We start from the raw sequence: 19,692 nt of genomic DNA on the forward strand, positions 1-19,692 counted from the left end.
TTGTTGTTGGTTTGGTGAGCTTCTTTGCCACCTTGTTTGATATTGTTTGGGGTCAAATTATTTTGAGGTCAAATATTTTCCCAGTATCCTCTGGCAAGAAACTCTGAGACTAGGGGAGGGAGTTTGTGGGGGAAGAAATGGAGATCTTACTAAAGTCAGACATAGGGCTCAAGAAGGAAGGTGGCCACAGAGAATTCAGTGTGATAACACACATCCTCAACATGGCAACAGACGCCTAATATTAAAATTTACTAACTCATATGACACATTCTATTGGATGTTTAATTTGCTTCTCAAGTCCATAAGACGAATACAAGGTTTCTAACTCATTACATTTTCTAACTATAATTGAAACCCAGTCTAAACATTTTTGTACTTTATTTCTTGGCAGCATGTTTTCTATTTTTAAAACCATTGTAATTAAGACTAGATCCCATTCTTTTTCCCATATGCCATGAATTTATTTGATTTTCAGGATTATTTGCCATCCATACTTGGGCTTTTTGGCATTTTCACCCATTCTTTTTCACCCCAGCTTCTCAGTGTGAAGTCTGAGTCAGGGTCACTCTGCTCTATAGGGCGACTAAATGTCTAAATCTCTGCTTTTTGCCAGATTCAGATTGGGTGGGAAAGCAAATCCACAAGTGTCTCTGGCATCTAAACCAAGCCTCTGGCATTCAGGAGTTGATGCTGGTCACATATGTTAAGCTGGGAAACATATTTCCCAGAACGTCCTTCCCTGCATGGATCCAGGTTAAACATTTGAATAAAATCTAGAAATAAATCAGAGATGAAGCAGATCTCTTTGCACTCAGATGTCTTTAGGGGGGAGATTTAGAGATGGCCATCAGGTCTGGTTTATCCTCTCTGTCCTCTGCTGTATGCTCAGAGCTTCCCTACTTCAGGTCCTGCTGACCAACAGTGGCCTCAGGGCCACCAGATGCTTGGCTGGGAGTCCACAGAAGTGGGGGCTACACAGAAAGAGGAGCTTCCCATAGGCCTCGCCATAGATTTCCCCCCTTCATGGACTAGCATGAGCAGCTGGGAATACTTGGCTTCTAGAGTTCCTAGTCTATGTTCCAGACCTTCATTTCCCATCTCTTCCCACAACTGACTAAGATATGATTATTATAATGAATTTTCTATAACACTTTCATTGCTTTTCTGCTACCTTCACTGAACACTAACCAATGAAATGGGACTTTGCCCATCTTAATTTTTTTGAAAAATTGGTTCACACTGTCATAACACTTTTCTCATTCTCTCTTCTATTTCTTCAGTGTTTCAGGCTAGTCTTTGTGAGGGTTCCTATACAAACTTTTCTGATAGTTAATTCCATAATACTAAAACGGCCACCACAACCACAACAAAGCTTTCGTGAGGTTTATTCCTATTATGTGATGATCAAAATTTTCTTTACAAAAAGGTTTAATCAGAGTTCTTCTATTGTAGATCCAAATGAAACCTTAACTGACTAATATGAACCAATTATTGAGGGAAAAAACAGTGACCAAGACAGATATGATCACTACTTATGAAATTTATAACCTAATGACTGATTACTAGCAAATAAATAGTCAGTAAAATGTAGTGCAAAAAGTGTTATGATAAGAAAGGTATAGAGGTAAAGTAGCATCCTAGACCAGTGGAAGGAAGGGTCAAAAATATTTCCTAGCCATGGAAAAGAAACCAAATGTTCAATAGCCCAAGATAAGAGGGAAATGACACCTTCCTTAAGGAAGTAAATGTGTTTAGTATGCTGAGAACACAGTCTGGGTGGCAAAAAGCAACAGAACAGGAAACAAGAGGTAAACGGGGAACTTTCAAGCTGTATTATTCTAAGAGTAATAGGGACTGATTATAGGACATTAGTCAAGGAAGTCATCTAACTATATTTTGTTGTAGAAATATTGCTGTCTGCACATGAAGAAATGAATTAGAATAAAGGACAGATTAACTAGGAATGAAAATGAAGACAACACAATCAGCCAGGGAATAATCTTGTGGATGATGGCCTCAAACTAACAGATAATCTAACAGATAACTAATAGAGAACTTAGGGGATTTTGTAATTCACTGAATATAGGGGAAAGTAGCAATGAATGATGACTTCCAGGTTTCTTGCTTGGGCAAAGGGAGGGTTGGTGGTGCCATTCACTGTGGTAAGAAACATAAGGGATCATCTGGTGTTTGCAAGGGAGGTAGAAAGATAATGAGTACAGTTTTCTATAAATCAGGCTGGATGTGCCTGTGGGATATCCAAGTGATGTTATCTTAAAGATGAAAGGCATAAGAAGAGATCTTGGCAGTAGATGGAGGCTTTGGGTTTATGATGGACACGTGCTGTTGTGGCATCCATTCTCTCCAGCAATGGAATCCTCATTTCTCTGAGAAATCAACACCACTTCACTCTCAATCTATGTTACTCAAAAAGAATAATAGCGTTCACAGGCTCTGAGGGTGAACACATGACCCATACCTGAGTAATTATAGTCATAATGACTGGTTCTGAAATGGCCAAAGGACTTAACTGATCCCACGAAAGTCAGTTCAGAGCTTCTAATAAAGCTATGGACAAAGAATGTTGCATTTTCTACTTAATTGCTAATCCAGAAAGAGATACACATCTGAAGCTGCTGATGATGACTTTTCCCCCAGATTTGGGGAAAGCCTACCTATAGAGGAAATAAGAGCTTAAAAATAGAACCTTGATAGAAAGGACAAGTGATTTCTCCTCCTGCTACCTTCTCCGTCCAGGTTAACAGCAATTCCATCATTCTGATTGTTCAAGACAGAAACAGTTGTGTCAATATCAACTCTTTCTCTCATATGCTACCTTTAGTTTTTCAGCAAATTCTCTTGGCTCTGCCTTCAAAATATAGAGAATTCAATTACCTATTTTTAAAAATACCCTGTTATGGATCATTGGCCTCCCAGCCTACCTTCTGCAACATGATTTTACTGCTTTTTCCATAAACTGATAGAATTACTTTCTAACCCTTTGAATCTTGACTGGCCTTTGACTTGCGTTGGCCAATAGAATGTAGCAGAGGTGGCTGACAGTTCTGTGGCCAGCTTACAAAGGCTTGGCATACTCCTGCTCTGTCTCTTGAAACCTTGCCACCACCACATGATCAAGCCAGGCCAGCCTGGTGGAGGTTAGAACAACATGAAGAGGGGAGGTCAGACATCCCAGCTGAGACTGTCAAAGGCCAACCTACAGTCAACCAATCTTCCAAAATATGGGATGGCCAAGATGAACTAAGCTATCCAGCAGCCAACCCAGCAGATGTGTGGGTAGGCTCAGCAGAGACCTCACAACAAAGACATCCAGACTACCTAAAGATGAATGAGTGATAATGAATACTTATGGTTTTGAGCCCTGAGTTTTGGGGTGATGCATTCATTAACTGGTCTTTCTGATTCCAACTTTGCTTCCTTTATACTAGCCACCAGAATAATTTTGTCAAAACATAAGTTAGATCATGATGTTCTTCTCCTCAAAACGCAGCAACAAGTCAGATTTCATTCAGAGTAAAGAGCTAAGGTCTTTACAAAGGCCCAAAAGACCCTGCATGGTCTGCCCACTGGCTACCTCTCTACTTCTATCTATGACTGTCTTTGTCACTCCCTTTTCTGCGGCTATCTTGTACTCCTTGCAGTTCTCACACCCTCTAGATTTATTCTACCTTAAGGTATTTGCACTTGCCATTCCCTCTTCCTAGGATGCTCTCTCTCCAGCTACCCACATGGCTTACTCCTTTAGCTCCTTCAGAAGATCTTGACTCAATTGTTACTTTCTCAGTGAGATTTTGCCCTGACCAACTACTGAAAATAGTAACCCTACTCTATCCCAGCCCTCCTTATCTCCCTCCATGCCTTATTTTTCTCCCTATCACTTACCAGCATCTAACATAAAATATATTTTGGATACTTTTCAAATTATTATATTATTAACTACATGGTATCAGAGATTGTTGTCTATTTAGTTCACTTTTCTATCCCTGATCCTTAAATTGTACTTGGCTTATAGTTGATCTTCAATAAAAGCTTGTTAAATGAATAGATACATTGAACACCTTTATAATAACTATGCCTAGGCTTTTTGGGTTTTTTGTTCAATATATACCCTTTTTTGGAAATTCATTTGTTTTATTTGAATTTCTGTCACTAGCCTCTGAATGAGCCCTGATCAATCAGGAGTTACCATCGAGTGGATGAAATCTAAAGCCAAAGGATAGGACAAGATTCCCTGGGAGAGTCTGTAAAACGTGAAGGTAAGAGGATCTAGAATCCCAAAACACATCAAATTTTCCAAGCAGAAAGATAAAAGAGTAGGAGCCTGCATAGGAGATTAGTATGGAAATCAAGAAAAGAGAAAATTTCAAGAAGAGGGCATACAAAACAGTATCAAATAATTTACCAACAGACCAAGTAAAATACAAGTTGGAGAAGCTGACTGGATTGTCATCTTGTACCTTTTTGCTTAGTGTGTGATGTTTTTGTGTGTGAATATTGTCTAGGGGCTCTTTTTCCTCTCCATTATAGAATTGCTTTTGTAATTTTTTTTCTGATTGCCTGCATTCTTATCACACTGGGATTGAACCCCTCCAAGGAACTTCTGAGCTCTGCATCATTTGCTTGTAGATAATCCATTTGGATTGGAACACCAATGGAATGGTACAATTATAGAGACTAGAATCACTTCATCATAACTGACCTTGCATTTCTTTCCATATATTTTTGGAGCTTGACCCATGGACAAGAATCATTCATCCCAGCCACTTACAGTGACTTTGGGAAGAATTTGTTTGTTTGTTTGTTTTCCTTTAGTAATTTTAGAAACCATGGGGACCACATAAGGACTCTATAAATGAATACCACAAATTAAAAAAAAAAAAAAGAGGAAAACCAGCACACAAAAAAACCCCAAAACACTTTATAATGGAAAGTGTTCACTTTTAAAGATGAGCAGCTGGGATTTCCATATCAAGCAATCAGAGCTAAACCCCTGTGTATTAACGCACTAATGTATCCTAAAGATTTTTAACAAGTGTTTTACAGTGGGGTTGTGCATGTTCTCTCACTCTGTCTGGGAGCCTTCAGGTGCACAATTTCTAATAAAGATGACCGTGGCTCACTCTTTCTCCTACCCAAGGGAATAGTTCTGCTGAATAAAATTTCTCAGCTTATTCATCACTTCTCCTTGAGGACTCTGATATGAAGGCTGCACATGAAATCATTCTATCTTTCCAAGTGATAAATTTTATGTTTCTTTATGTTCCCCAAAGACAGCATTAGGTTTTGGGAAGTACTCTTTCAAAACCCGAGTCCCCTGGAATCACAGGTCAGACTGAGAATAGGGTCCTGGCCACTACTTCTCCAGAGGTGACCACCAGAGTTCCTTCCACTCATTCAGAGATGAAGCCTGTCGGTAGGAAGGAAAAGATGTGTCCCAATAGCCCTGAGTATTTTTTGACACAACAAAGACTGCCAGTTGGACCAAAGGTCCTTCAGTTACGTACTGGGAACTCTAGTTCTCTGGGAATAGTGCCAAGACCACCAGACTCATTGAACTCACAACTTTTTACCATCACATCATCAGAATGAATTCCTGTCCCTCTGGTCAATATTGGATTCCAACCAGTGGGAGTCAGGTGAAAGGTTACTAACTTAAAAATTACTTTGATTTTTTTCTCTCCCTCTGACCCCTTCCCATCGTTCTAGTAATTAACTTGCATTTATCACTTCTTAATGCACATTTGTATATCACTGTATACTACAGGACTGGTTGACAAATGTCTGTTTAGCTCTATATGGATGTGATCATTTAAGTTGAAAAATTTTAAACCTATTTAAGAGGGGTTAGTTTATAGGAAAACTTTACAAATAAAAATAAAAAGTAACTTTAAAATCTGACTCTCATGCTGCATGTATATAAGTAAAAATTTCTGACTCCTCCTGTGGGTCTTGTCTTTCTGAAAAATTAAAACTTAAATAGACACTGTAGATTTGTTGCCTTGGCTAATTAGAGTAATGCCAATGGAGAATAATTATTCAGGGTGAGAAAGTAAAATCAAGTTCAAGGACATATTAGATTCAATATAAATCACCTATACCTGCATGAGTAATGATATATCTCAAAATATTTCTGCTGCAAAATATTGTCAAATTATTCTGCAGTATCCCATAAACTACCCCCTTCTCCCTAAAAATGTATCCCCCCTCCAAAAATCCAGCGTAGAAAATGAGCATCTTCACAGGCAAGGGTTTTGACAGCAATTTTCTTTATTATAGTCAATAAGCAGTTACTGAGAACCTATTTTGTGTTGGAAATACAGTTAGAAAACAACTTCTGTTTTCCTGAACATAAGTTTAACTGAATCTTTTCCGCCCCCTAATGATGCTGAGCTCACCTCTGCTGGTGAATTGAACGGCATAGAGAAGACATAATGGGGGAAAGTGTACTAATGCTTTCAGATTTAAGGTCTGAATAAATTCAAAATACCCCGTTTTTAACAGTACCACCTAAAGTAGCTGCCCAAAATACCTAAGTCAACCCACAGCAACAAAACTGTGTTAATTCATGGAAAGAAAAGTGAATATATATATTTTTTTGCCTGATGTTTATAGAGGTACACAATGGATTTTTTGTTTCCTTGTTTAGATTTGTCTTACAGATCAAGGAAGTTGTTTGAGATTTTCCAGACAGTGCGGCACGTCTCCTCCAGTCTTTGACCTCTCTTTTTTGAAATAAGAAAATTGCCTCCATATTACTATCTAACATAGATCAGAATCGTCTCTGTGCCAATAGAAATAGTTGCTCAGCAAGGATCACACCCACCCGCCTAAGAACCACTGTGATGGTATCTGGAAGGGTACTCACTCGGGGCTGGGGGAGTCCTGACCCATCCTTGCCTTAGCCAAGTCTTTGGCCTGTTCCCAGAGTGTGCTTTCTTACCTGAAGAAACAGTCCTGGTGTTTTCTAAGTGGAATGCTTCACAGGGAGCTGGGGCTTCTGGCTTCTTTTCCTACCCACACCATCAGATGTTACATGGAGTAACCTTCTTGTGAGCTTCTCTCTGATGATGTGTAGATGGTTACCCATGCTTGGGGAAGTGGTAGGATGTATGTTTAATGTTCGCTCCAAGCATCTGGCCTGAAAGGGGTTGTGTGCTCTTTGGGAGAGGAAGGTTAGTACATGATGTCATTGCTTCCAACATATGCTCAGATGTTAAAAAAAAAAAAAAAAAAAAAAAAGAAGGGAGGCTAACTAAAGCAATACTATTTTCTTGGAGGATGTTGTCAAGGATTGAAGGAAGGGTGTGCGGATAAGTAGGTGGCAGGTTGTTTTCCTTCCATAAAGCACAACTTTTGCATCATATCACTCTGACAAGTGGAATTTAAAGGATATTTCCAGCAAGGTGTGATGCACATTGGAAATGTTTGATGAAAGAACACGGGGAAGTGATTAGGAACCTGGAAATATGGACTTGATTTGAACCCTTGGATGAAAATCCTCTTTTCTGGGTTGTTTCCATGACTTGTAATATTACAGTGATGACATTTGCATTCTCCAGCCCAGGATTAGCTAGAGAGGAAGTAAGGGCTCAGTTCAGTTGCTTTAGTGAGTACATAAACCATAACATCTCCTGGAAGATAAATCTAATTAAAGGATAGTAAACCCTAAGTCCATTTGCCTCTCAACATGGGTAACAGAATTATACACAATTGTGACATTTGCCTGGATAGAGAGGAAATTTTTCTTCATCGTCATCTGCATCCTGGTTTTTGAGTTGAAAGAAGTCATAATTTTCAGATGGCGATGTCAGATCCGTTCCCACAACAGAGATTAGACAATACCACAAACACAGATTTATGGTTTCATGGGAGAAATCTCCTGTTCTCAAACATTTATCTTTAACAATGTGCTACTGGCAGGAAGAGAGAGCCACCAGTTGCACGCGAAAGATATGGTATTTTGTTGTCAATGATGAACAACACACAGACATGGATCCTAGTTGCTTCTGTTGTGCCCGCCCCCACTCAGGAACCCCATTCCTCAGCCATATTGAACATTAGCCATTAGATGTCAAACACACATGAGATGAATGGCATCACCATCTGTTTGTGTAAGAGAATTATCAAATATTTATCACAGTGAACAATAAAAACATGCTCCTTTGCATTTCTAGCAAGGTAATTTCTATATTCAAGAATTAAAGAACTTTTTTCAAATCGATATTTAAGTTAGGGAGACGGAAGCAAAAACATTACTTCACTTTCCTCCCCTGTAAAAAGGTGAGATTTGGCTAAAACATCAAAACCCCTTCTAGCTTTAAAATTATTCCATTACACAATTTTTTTTAACTTGGTAAAAGTTGCAGGTTTTCTAATACTGCCATCACACTGAACTTAGTAATTTCAGAACAAGTCACTTTAAAAAACTATTGTCCCCATCTCAGCCTTTTACAGTGACTTAGTGCTTTTCTGTGTGTACTTGTTTCTTTAAATACTGTCCTGTTCCAAAAGGACTTGAGGGCATTTGTGAATATGTACACAGTGTAGTAGGATGAAATAAATGTCTGATAAAAGTAAGGCAAAGAGGAAATAAGGGATGAAGTTAGAGTGAGGATAGCAGTAATGCTTTCATAAAAGTTCCCTTGTTTCCAGGAGCTGAATCTTATATTTGGATCTCATTTTTCCAAAAAGCCGAAATGAAATGGGAAAATGGTACCAGTTACAAGATTTTAGTTTCTCGAAAGCAGTAGTTCTCACAATGTTGTCTGAACATACTTGAGGATCCTTTAGACCCTTCAGGGAGCTGCAAAGTGAAACTATTTTCGTAATAAGACAAAAACATCATTTGCTTTTTCAATTTCATTCTCTCATGATCACACGGTAGAGTTTTCCAGAGGCTGCATGACCGTGACCCAGACGGCGCGAAAGCTCTGAAGGTTGATGGAATGTGTGCTTGCATATGCTTAAAAAAATTTTGTTTTACTTCCTAACGTGGTAAGTATTAATAGATACAGCCCACATAAACAAAAGCACTTGGAGGGCCCGCCATCATTTTTCAGAGTATGAAAGTGTCCTGAGAACTGCCGTTCCAAAATATGAACAGTATTCTTTGTTTTCCTTTTCCGTGTATCAAAACCTGAAAAATTCCTTTCACAGAAGTTTGATATTATTTAGTCTTCTTGATTATGGACAAATGAACAACTTTCAGATTATGGAGGATATATTATAGTCGTCAGGAGAGCAGTAGATCTTACTGTTCAAAGCTCCTTTGAGGAACTGATAAACACTATGAGCCCTCTCAACCACACATAACAACAGACACACACAGCATTTTACAAAGAATTTCATAACATTTTGAACACCCTGAAGTCTGTCTGTTGATACTGTGGGGTTCTAAGGCTCTAAAAGAGTCCTGCAAAAGGACAGAGAAAGAAACCCAGTTACAGTGGTTTCCCGTGACTGACTTCCTTAAATTGTTTTACAATACAGTTTTAAGGTAAATTTGGGTAATAAGATAAAGAGAAGTTTAATGAATAGTGGTTCCTTTTTCTCCTCTGTCTCTTGTCATCTCTGTTTCCCTCCAAAGCATAAATTAAGATGAATTATTTCTAGTTATACTCGAACTCAGTCAACAGCAGAAAAGAATATTGTTTCTGGTCATGTTGGTGCATGGGAGGTTTTGCAGGCTTACCTTTCTTCCTTAGATCCCAAAAATGATAACCTTAATTACATAGCATACATCCATTTCCTTCAAATTATTCTGATGATTGGGTGTCTGGGTGGCTCAGTCAGTTAAGCGTCTGCCTTCAGCTCAGGTCATGATCCCAGGGTCCTGGGATCCAGTCCCGCATCGGGCTTCCTTCTCGGCAGGAAGCCTGCTTCTCCCTCTCCTCCCTGCTTGTGCTCTCTGTCTCTCTCTCTCTCAAATAAATAAATAAATAAAATCTTAAAAAAACCCACAAATGTTCTGATGCTCTCATAGATTTTAAAAACTTGGCTACATGCAGATAGGTGAACTGACATAGAGACTCTCATGAGGACCGCTTAGTTACAAATACAGCTTCTGAATTCACTAAGATGTATTTATTGAGTACCTCCTGTAAGACAGACCTGGGCGCTGCAGGGGCTATTTGAATACAATATGACACTTGGCTGAGACTCAACTAATGTATAGGACATAATTCATAAATGAATAGGCATTATATATGTGGGAGATAGTGTAACATGATCAAGCATAATGGTTAAAAAGAATGTTCTAAATGCAGAAAACTTGGTGGGTATAATATTTACTCGTTGTATGGCTTGTCCAAATATCTTAATCTGGTCCACTGAATTGGCATAAAGAATAGTACCTGATGCATAGGTTATTATGAGAATTAAATTTAGTAATGCATATAAAGTACAGAGATAAGTGAGTGTCGTGTAACAAGTGCTCAGTACATCATATTACAGAAAATGCTGTGGTATGTGATGCAATGAAAAATCCAATATGATTTCGGAGAAGGATAGGATCACCAGGAGTCAGAAGTGTCTAAGGGAGAGTTCATGAAAGAGGTAAGACTTCAGCTGTGGGGCTACTAAGTGGAGTGGGGAGTTATAAAGTTCTTGGTGCACAATAAATTTAAAATATAATGGAGGAGAGAGGATCAGCCCCAATACGTATAAGCACAAGTGTCAGAAACATGGAAAGAATGCTGGGGTCTCCAGAGATATACATAGAAGTGCTAAAACACAGGCAAGTGAAAGGGATAAAGAGTGGGCGTGAGTTATTAAAATGATTGGAATGGAGCTAAGTATATTGCACTACTTATGGGACCAGATTGTTCCATTCATCCCTCCCAAATTAAATTTCACTTTTCTCGTAGGAATCTTTTGTGGTTAATGGTTCCAAAGGGAGGATTTGTCTTTTATTTTATTTATTTTTGAGAAGAACACACCTTAGGCACACATAAATGCACACACATACACACCCACACCCCCAAATGAAGCATGTTTATGTGCCCTTTAAGATATTTGTGGTTTTGTCTCTTCATTGAAAAAGTTAAAAAAATAAAAGCTCAGGAAAGGCATTTTTGGAAAAGGCTCACAAATACATTTAATGGAAACAGAGATATTTCTACAGAAAAATTTCAGGGATATTCTAAAGTAATGATTTTGCAATTCTTTGCCGAATTTTTTAAATGCTCATGATGATATATCCTGGCTTTGTTAGTGCACTTTTCCTCATTAAGAACCCCCATTACTCTAATTAAAATAACACCATCTGGTTTTAATACTGCACAATAAGTCTTCTACCCCTTAATCCCATGGCTGAAGTAACATTCACAGTCTGGACCATGGAGAAGTTATGTGGTATTAGTTCACTTGCAGCTACAATTTATGGATTTGCTGGTGGAGGAATGGGAGAGATAGTGGTGCTGGAGATTTAAAAAAAAAAAATAGGTAGAGGATCCAGAAGAAAGAATAAGATACTAGAGCTGTGGGCATACATGATAGATCCTCTCAAAATGGAGACCTTCACATTCTAAAGAGAAGACCTTTTTGAAGAGATAGCATGTGATGGACCTCTACAAATCAATTTCAGGTGGGGGGTGTATATGGAAATTATCCTAGGGCAAAAGGACTGAAGGAAGTGTGACTTTGATGGAAACAACCTTGGTGAGTTCAAGGAACAGAAAGAAAATAAACCCATCTAAATTGGAGCGACAGAGGGGAGAGAGAGATAGGAGACAGGTCAAGAAGGTAAGCAGAGTCCAGATCATGCTGGATTTTGAGGTTATTCTGAGGTAATGAGAGATTGGGTATTTGTAGCAGAGGAATATGTGACATTTCTCTTTTTTCTAAATATACAAGAAAAAAGCCCAACTGCAATAAAAAAAATCTCTATCTCTATCTCTATCATCTATCTATCTATCATCTATCTATATCTATTTATCTATCTATCCATCTATCATCTATCTATCTATCTATCTATCTATCTATCTATCTATCTAGCAATAGATGTTCAAAACACCAGAGAGAGGTGGGAACCAAAGAAAATTAGAAGTTAGAGAACTCCAACCCCTCTTAGCTCTAGTCAATCACTGATGCCAGAAACGAAGGCCCAGCATTTTCTTATAGTTCATGGTGTTTTGTTTGGCTTGGTTTTTCAGAAGAATCTAGAAATCCAGATTTTCATGTAAGAACTTTCCATTTTCTCAATGTTTGCAAACAGGACAAATTTTTCTAAAATTAGGATTTTCTAAAATACAAGCCATCACACACACAATTCAAGTGTTCAGTAGACAACACTAAACATGTATGGAAGCCAGACAAAGGATGGGACTTGATAATTTGCCATCTTTATGATGTTACATCTTGACTTTCAAAGACTGTGAAGGAGAAGAGTGAAAAGGAAAGGCAGATTAACATTTATACCTAGGTATCAGTCAGGGTCCTGGCAGGAAACAGATGGCAGACAGAGACAGGTCACTGGGGAGAGACTGATGAAGGTGAATTTATAATGATGTAGGCAGTGTTCTGGAAATGCAACATGGGATGTTAATGCACTCAGGGCTAGGATCAATAGGAGTTAGCATTTCTATGCCTGAAGGAGTCATCCCTGAAACCTGGAGAAGAGTCATAAAAAGGGTGCTCATCACCACCTATGGCCTTTGGTGGAGGAATACAGCCACTATCAGACTATGCCATACCAGGTGAAGAGCCAAGAGCCCTGTATTCTCACGGCCAGATCCTCTTCAAGTGTCTTCCTTAGCCAAACCCAGGAAGGAGTTGGAGGTTTAGGGAGCCTACTCATGCAGTTGATATCAGTCAATCTCCTGGGACACAAGAGGGCAAAGAAAAATCATTGGTCAGGTACTTTTTTTTTTTTAAGTGATTTGAAGTATATTACAACTTAATAATTGTATCAATCCAAGAAGCAATAAAGATTTTTCCAACCTTAGGACATTTTTATGGAAACCACTTACAAACTAAAAGTTGTGGGTTTTTTTTAAAGATTTATTTATTTATGAGAGAGAGAGAGAGAATACATGGGGGGAGGGCAGAAGAAGAGAATCTTCAACCAGACTCCCTGTTGAGCACGGAGCCTGATGCAGGGCTAGATCCCATGACCCTGAGGTCATGATCTGAACCAAAATCAAGAGTTGGATGCTTAACTGACTGAGCCACCCAGGCGCCCCTGTGCCTTTCTTTTTTAAACAGCGAATTATGGTCATTACACAAAGTATTTTTTTACCTCACTCTGATACAGTATTTATTTGTAAACTGTTATATACATATGAGCTGTTCTTGTTAGCATTGTCCAAAATACTAACTAGGTAAGTTTGTCCCCTGGGAAGAAATCAATGAGGAGAAATATCTGCTGAGGAGAGAGTGATATACTGTTAGCCCTAATTCCAGCACTAACTACTATGTTTTCAGGGAAATAGGGGAACTGCTTTAGGAAGTACTCAGTAAATCTTAGAATGAAGAAATAGTTACGAAAGATAGACTAGCCTCAGCTCTGAAGCTCATGAGTGCTGTGTCCGTAGGCGAGCCACAGAATTCCCATAATCATAAGTGGGGTGCTTATTTCCAATGGAAGCAGCATAAGCTAATCAATAAGAGTGCAGACTCCTGCCTCACGGAGAGTCAGGGTCTCAAATCCTGACTCCAGCCCTCTTGGCTATAGAGGGGTTGCTCTGAAGAATGACATGAGATGAAGTAGAGGCACTGGAAAGCCAGTACCTGGTCCATAGTAAGCATTCAAGAGAGACAAAAGTTACAAGCATATCGTAAGGAATAAAGTATCACACTTAATGGCATTCCGAGGCACCGTAAAAAGTGCTTATTATTATCATTACTATTGTCTATATCCTATGGGAGAGTCCCTATGAACATTCTTCTTTGCCAATGGATGATGAGATAAGACCTGGGTTCTTGGTAGATGACCTGAAGAATACGAGAGGGATGTTGAACTAGCGTAATATTCTGTTTGGATAGACCCTAAGTCATTGGCTTTTCTGTGAATCTCCCATCCCTAACAGCCAGTTTTCACCCAATGAATCCTTCTCTTTAAATTCTTCTCAGGCATCAGAAAGGATGAAATCTTACCATTTACATCGACATGGATGGAACTGGAGGGTATTATGCTGAGCGAAATAAGTCAATCAGAGAAACAATTATCATATGGATTCACTTATATGTGGAATATAAGAAACAGCACAGAGGGTCATAGAGGAAGGGAGGGAAAACTGAATGGGAAGAAATCAGAGAGGGAGACAAACCATGAGAGACTCTTAACTATAGGAAACAAACCGAGGGTTGCTGGAGGGGAGGTGAGTGGGAAGATGGGGTAACTAGGTGATGGGCTTAAGGAGGCCATGTGATGTGATGAGCACTGGGTGTTATATGCAACTGATGAATTACTGAACACTACATCTGAAACTAATGATGTACTATATGTTGGCTAATTGAATTTAAATTAATAAAATAAAATAAAATAAAAAATAAAATAAATGCTTCCTTTGACTTATTTCAAGCCTATCAAAACAAAAGTATTTTCAAAGAAAGTTCACATTTTCGGGTGCCTGGGTGGCTCAGTTGGTTAAGCAACTGCCTTCGGCTCAGGTCATGATCCTGGAGTCCCGGGATCGAGTCCTGCATCGGGCTCCCTGCTCAGTGAGGAGCCTGCTTCTCCCTCTGACCCTCCCCCCTCTCATGTATTCTCTCTCATTCTCGCTCTCTCAAATAAATAAATAAAATCTTTAGAAAAAAAAAAAAGAAAGTTCACATTCTCTTGTTCCCTGAATATTTTCTCGAATTGCCTCTGCCTGTCCTCCCAGATGGTCAACCTCTTCAGTCTATCCCACTCTTAACACTAGCAGGTTTTTCTTGAGATTGTTTTTCCTTGTTAAATAATAGACACCCATTCTCTTCTGAAGCCCTAAAACCATTTTTGAGCAACTTTACACCCACTAAAGAAATAAATCCTGGGGCGCCTGGGTGGCTCAGTTGGTTAAGCGACTGCCTTCGGCTCAGGTCATGATCCTGGAGTTCCTGGATGGAGTCCCGCATCGGGCTCCCTGCTCGGCAGGGAGTCTGCTTCTCCCTCTGACCCTCCCGACCCTCCCCCCTCTCATGCTCTCTCTCTCTCAGTCTCTCTCTCAAATAAATAAATAAAATCTTAAAAAAATATATTAAAAAAAAAAGAAATAAATCCTAACTTTTAAGTTGTATTTACTGCTTTTATCTTAAGGAACGTTTTGCGTAGCCTCCTCACATTTCTCCACAGCTAAGAATGATTTTTAACAGTCCCAAACTGAAGCCAAATGGAGTATTGGGGAGTATACTCTCCATAGAGAATTCAAGGTCCCTTGATACGTGTAAAAATGAGTTTTGCTGTGTATTCCTCTCAGGCATTATAAAAGGTAGCATCACTATATTTGGATCTTGGGAAGTTAAAAGATGTGGATGTGTGTTAAGTAGTTTGAACATTACTGTGAAATTTCCTTAGACATTGCTTGGTTTTCCTGTTCTCTAATAAGCTTGAAGTAGGGCATACAATTGGAGAAAGAATAAATGGGCATTGCAACAGAGAAGAGCACAGTGGTAAGGAGTGATAGGCAAGGTAGGAAAAGAAATGGAGGATAAATGATCTCAATTTCATAGTCTGCCTGAAAAGCTTAAGTGGGACTTAGAGTATTTTATATGCATTAGCTGATCTGATGTTCTCCATCTGTTACTAGCCCCTGGAGGCTGACTGGCCATTAAACACAGAATGATGACTGGTGTAGCAGGTGCAGTGAAGTGGGAAGGTGTGGAGCAAATAAAACAAGTCCATGGCATCTATAAGAAACGTTGACCCCCAGGAAATTTTAAAAGGTTGTGCATTGTGGTATTCATGACGTATGTGTGAGAGGTATGATGGCAAGTGTATTTCTCAGGAAAGTACTTCAATTACTTGCATATTGTTATTTCTTTAGAATTCCCAGGTCCTACCCTCTACAATTACTTAAAACTCGAAGAGAACTATGACTTGCTTTGACAAATTGCCCTTTACTGCAACTCATTGGCCCAAAGTCAATGGGAGTGTTGCCTGGGCTACACCCTTTGCTTCAATAATTTTCTAAACCTACTGCTGTGAGTCAACCATTCTCTTCCCGTAAGTTTTCCTTGACACTGTTTGACATCTGTATCAAATTGAAGTTTCTTATTAGCACCTTTTAGGATTTCTAGCATTCCACTTGATGTCTTTTTCCTACATTCTGGCTTAAAACTCTCTGCTCTGTCTCTGTGCTCTGGCCCCTGTTTATTCCCTTTTCTATGTCTTCCTGCCACCCTCTCATTCTTCCGTTTGTCTGCAACTGCTTTTCTTAGAGCATCCAACAAGTTCTCTCTTCTTGTTGACTCAGTCTCTCCTTTATATGATTTATTCTCAAGCTCTCAAGATGGCTGGTGAGAAATTTGCAAAGGGCAACTTCCTAAAGAGCTGTCAACATTATATGAGGGCAATTCTTCCTTTAGATATTAAATACAAAGGTGCAATACAGGAAAGAGTTTTTTTTAACCTTTTTTTCTTATCAACAATTTCTCAATGATCTTCATCCCTGGGCTGGGCTAGAGAGACTCTGCATCCAGTCCAACAGCACAGCCAGTTGGCTCTACTTCCAACATACCTTAAATCCAACCATCTGTCGTGACCTCCGCCTTACTTTGCAAACCTAAGCCACCAGTGCTTCTTGCCTGGATGACCTCATCTCTTCTCTACACAGTAGCTTGCGTAAACCTTTGAAAACCTGTTAGCTCATGCCACTCCTCTGCTCCAAAGCTCTCGGCAGCTCCAGCTCTCTTTCAAAATAAAAGTACCTATGAAGGTCAATAAGGTTCTGCGCAATCTGACCCAACTCCTTCTCTAACCTCATCTTCCCTCTCTCTCCCCTTGCTCATCCTCTCTGAGTCTCCTTCTCAGGTTTTTCCCAATGTCAAATGTTTGCCTGTGTTCTTCTTCCTTTACGGCTGTTTCTCCAGACATTCCCATTCCCAACCCCTCACTTCACTCAGGTTTCTACTCATATTTGCCTCCTCTAAGAGATGCCCCCAGCCCCACAGAATCTGTTTCTTTACCCAGCTTCAATTTTCTTCATAGGGCTCCTCCTCTGTCTCCTATAGTATTTATATAATTTTTATTTAATTATTTTCTGCCTCCCAGCTATTGCCCTAAAAAAAATAATAACTGGAATGTAAAAGCAATGAAAGGATGAACTTTTTTGGTTTGGTTTTCTGCTTCTATCGAATGTGCCTGCAAAGCTGCCTGGCACATAGAAGACATTCTCGGTGAGTATGTGTTGAGTGAAGGAATGTAAGTTGGGACTGTCTTCTGGGCCTCGGGGCACCATTTGCTAAAATAATTTTCAGGAGTATCAATAGCAATTTTATTTCAGGAATGTGTTGATGTGCTTCTACAGCTTGAATAAATGCAGGGATGAGGAAATAAGTAATGCATGAAGTAATAGAAGCTGCCATTATGGCACACCCCTAAAAAAGATCAACTTACAAGATACTATGGAGGCCACATCACCAGACCAAACATATTCTCAAGCACTGGTGATACTTTGAATATGCCAGGTGTGTAAAAAAGAAGCCCCAGTGAGGCTAATAGCTAATGGTGAGTTTCTAAAGTTGACCAGTTTTACGTGAAGACAGTAATGCCTCAAATACCACTCACTCTCTAAAAGTAGATGGAATACACAGGTGGATTCTCCTCCCAGCTTATCATATGGTAAACTATATAGTGCTGTATCTAATATCTCGGTGGGATGTTTTTCCCAAGTAAGTTTAAGTACATAGGTCCTTGGTTCCAGAACTGATTTGGATTAGTTGACTTTTTTTTTTATTAGTTGACATTTTTAACAAAACAAAAACATCTATCTTCTTTCACTCATATTCCAAGCATCTTTGCTATTGTTCTTGATGACACCATGTCCTAGATTTGTTAACAGGGTATTGCCTGGTATATCTGTCCTAAGAGCTAGAGATTGCCTTATTTTCTAAATGTGGTGACGTCTTTGACTTAATCAGATATATCCAAAAATTGATTGGACATTATTAAAAATTATGTCTCTCAGCAGAGCCTGGATGGCTTAGTCAGTCAGCTCTTGATTTAGGTCATGATCTCAGGGTCCTGGAATCTAGCCTGAGGTGGGTTCGGCTCTCAGCAGGGAGTCTGTTTCTCCCTCTGCCCCTCCCCCCACTCATGCTAGCGCTCCCTCTCTCTCTCTCTCTCTCAAGTAAATAAATATAATCTTTTAAAAAATTTAAGTCTCTCATTCCAGTGAGATACTGTCCTGGCCGTAGCTGCTGAAAGAGTCCCACTCTACACAGGCATCAATAAACCCTCCAGCTAAGAGAGAGCAGAATACATCCGGGATTAAGAAGGAAAACTTTAGCCATTAACTTGAAGATTTTGCATTTCAGTTTCTTTGGGCTCCTTATTCTAAAGAGGAAGATAACAAATACAGACTTAAAGTTCGTTGGACTTCAACTTATTTTGACTTTAACATGCAATAGGGCTTAAATTTTGTGCATTAATTTCTCCTTGGGATTTCTTAATGGAACAGGATTTATATTCAAAAGTCTTTGGGTTGTTGGAATTTTATGATTGCAGTACTTTTTATACATTATCAGATACCCAATGTGTCATTTAATCTAACTGCAGAACCACTGATAGATTTTGGTGGATAATATGATAGACATAATTTGAGATGCTAAAAAGAAAGAGGAGTTATTTTTCCAATCCTGAGTATAGTGTGGTCTTGGAGTCAATTGAATTAATGAATTATTTTCATCCATCTTGCCATCTTCTGAGGATAAAAATCTAAACTTTCCACCCCTGGTCCTGAGAGTATACATAACGGAGTGACTGACATTGGGGGGAAGACCTCATCAGGTGCTGCTTTAGTAGATAGCTGATCTATGGTGGTATGTTCACCAGAGACAAATGGCTATGTACAATGTGTTAAGAATATAAAGATCTGGGGAATGATGTGGGGGAGGGGTTTCTTCCTTTCTAGTTCTTAACATTAGTTGAACGTGGAGTGTATAATAATCTTTGTCGCTATCCCTCATTCACTCCTTTCATGTGCTGTGAATTATCCAGTAGAATTTCAAATGAGATTCTTGAAGGAGAAATGCATAGTTCTGTTCCTTCCCCACCCTTCTTTGGCACAAATTGCCAGAAGAAAATGTATCACTCTGTTCTGCCCATCCATGCAGTAAATTTTATAGGAGCTCCCACAGATAGAAATGATGTTGTCTGGTGTTGTCTGAGAATGGGCCACTTTCTAGTATCTTGCTCTGGAACCTGGCTCTTTCTAGTATCCTCTGGCCTACGCTAAGCTACACACCACACTCTCCGATAACTTTACCAACCTAGGGTAATCTGTCATCTGCCTCCCTTTCTTTTTTTCTCAAATGGCCTGAATTTGGGGGGGTGGAGAAAAGTGTAATTGATTGTTTCCCCCCTCAAATCCTAGGGCTATGATAAGGCATTGTGTTTCTTGGCTAAAAGGGAAGTCAAGACAATTTGTCAGTTTTCAGAGCATCTCCCTGAGCTCAGTGGAAAAGAAAAATATCACCCATATGACAGTTATAGTCTAAAAATACACTATAGCTAGGAAATACAAATGCTCT

The sequence above is a fragment of the Mirounga angustirostris genome, unplaced genomic scaffold, assembly GCF_029215605.1.
Source record: "Mirounga angustirostris isolate CCGP_5_RB_7025 unplaced genomic scaffold, mMirAng1.0.hap1 SCAF_2, whole genome shotgun sequence".
NCBI lineage: Eukaryota > Metazoa > Chordata > Mammalia > Carnivora > Phocidae > Mirounga > Mirounga angustirostris.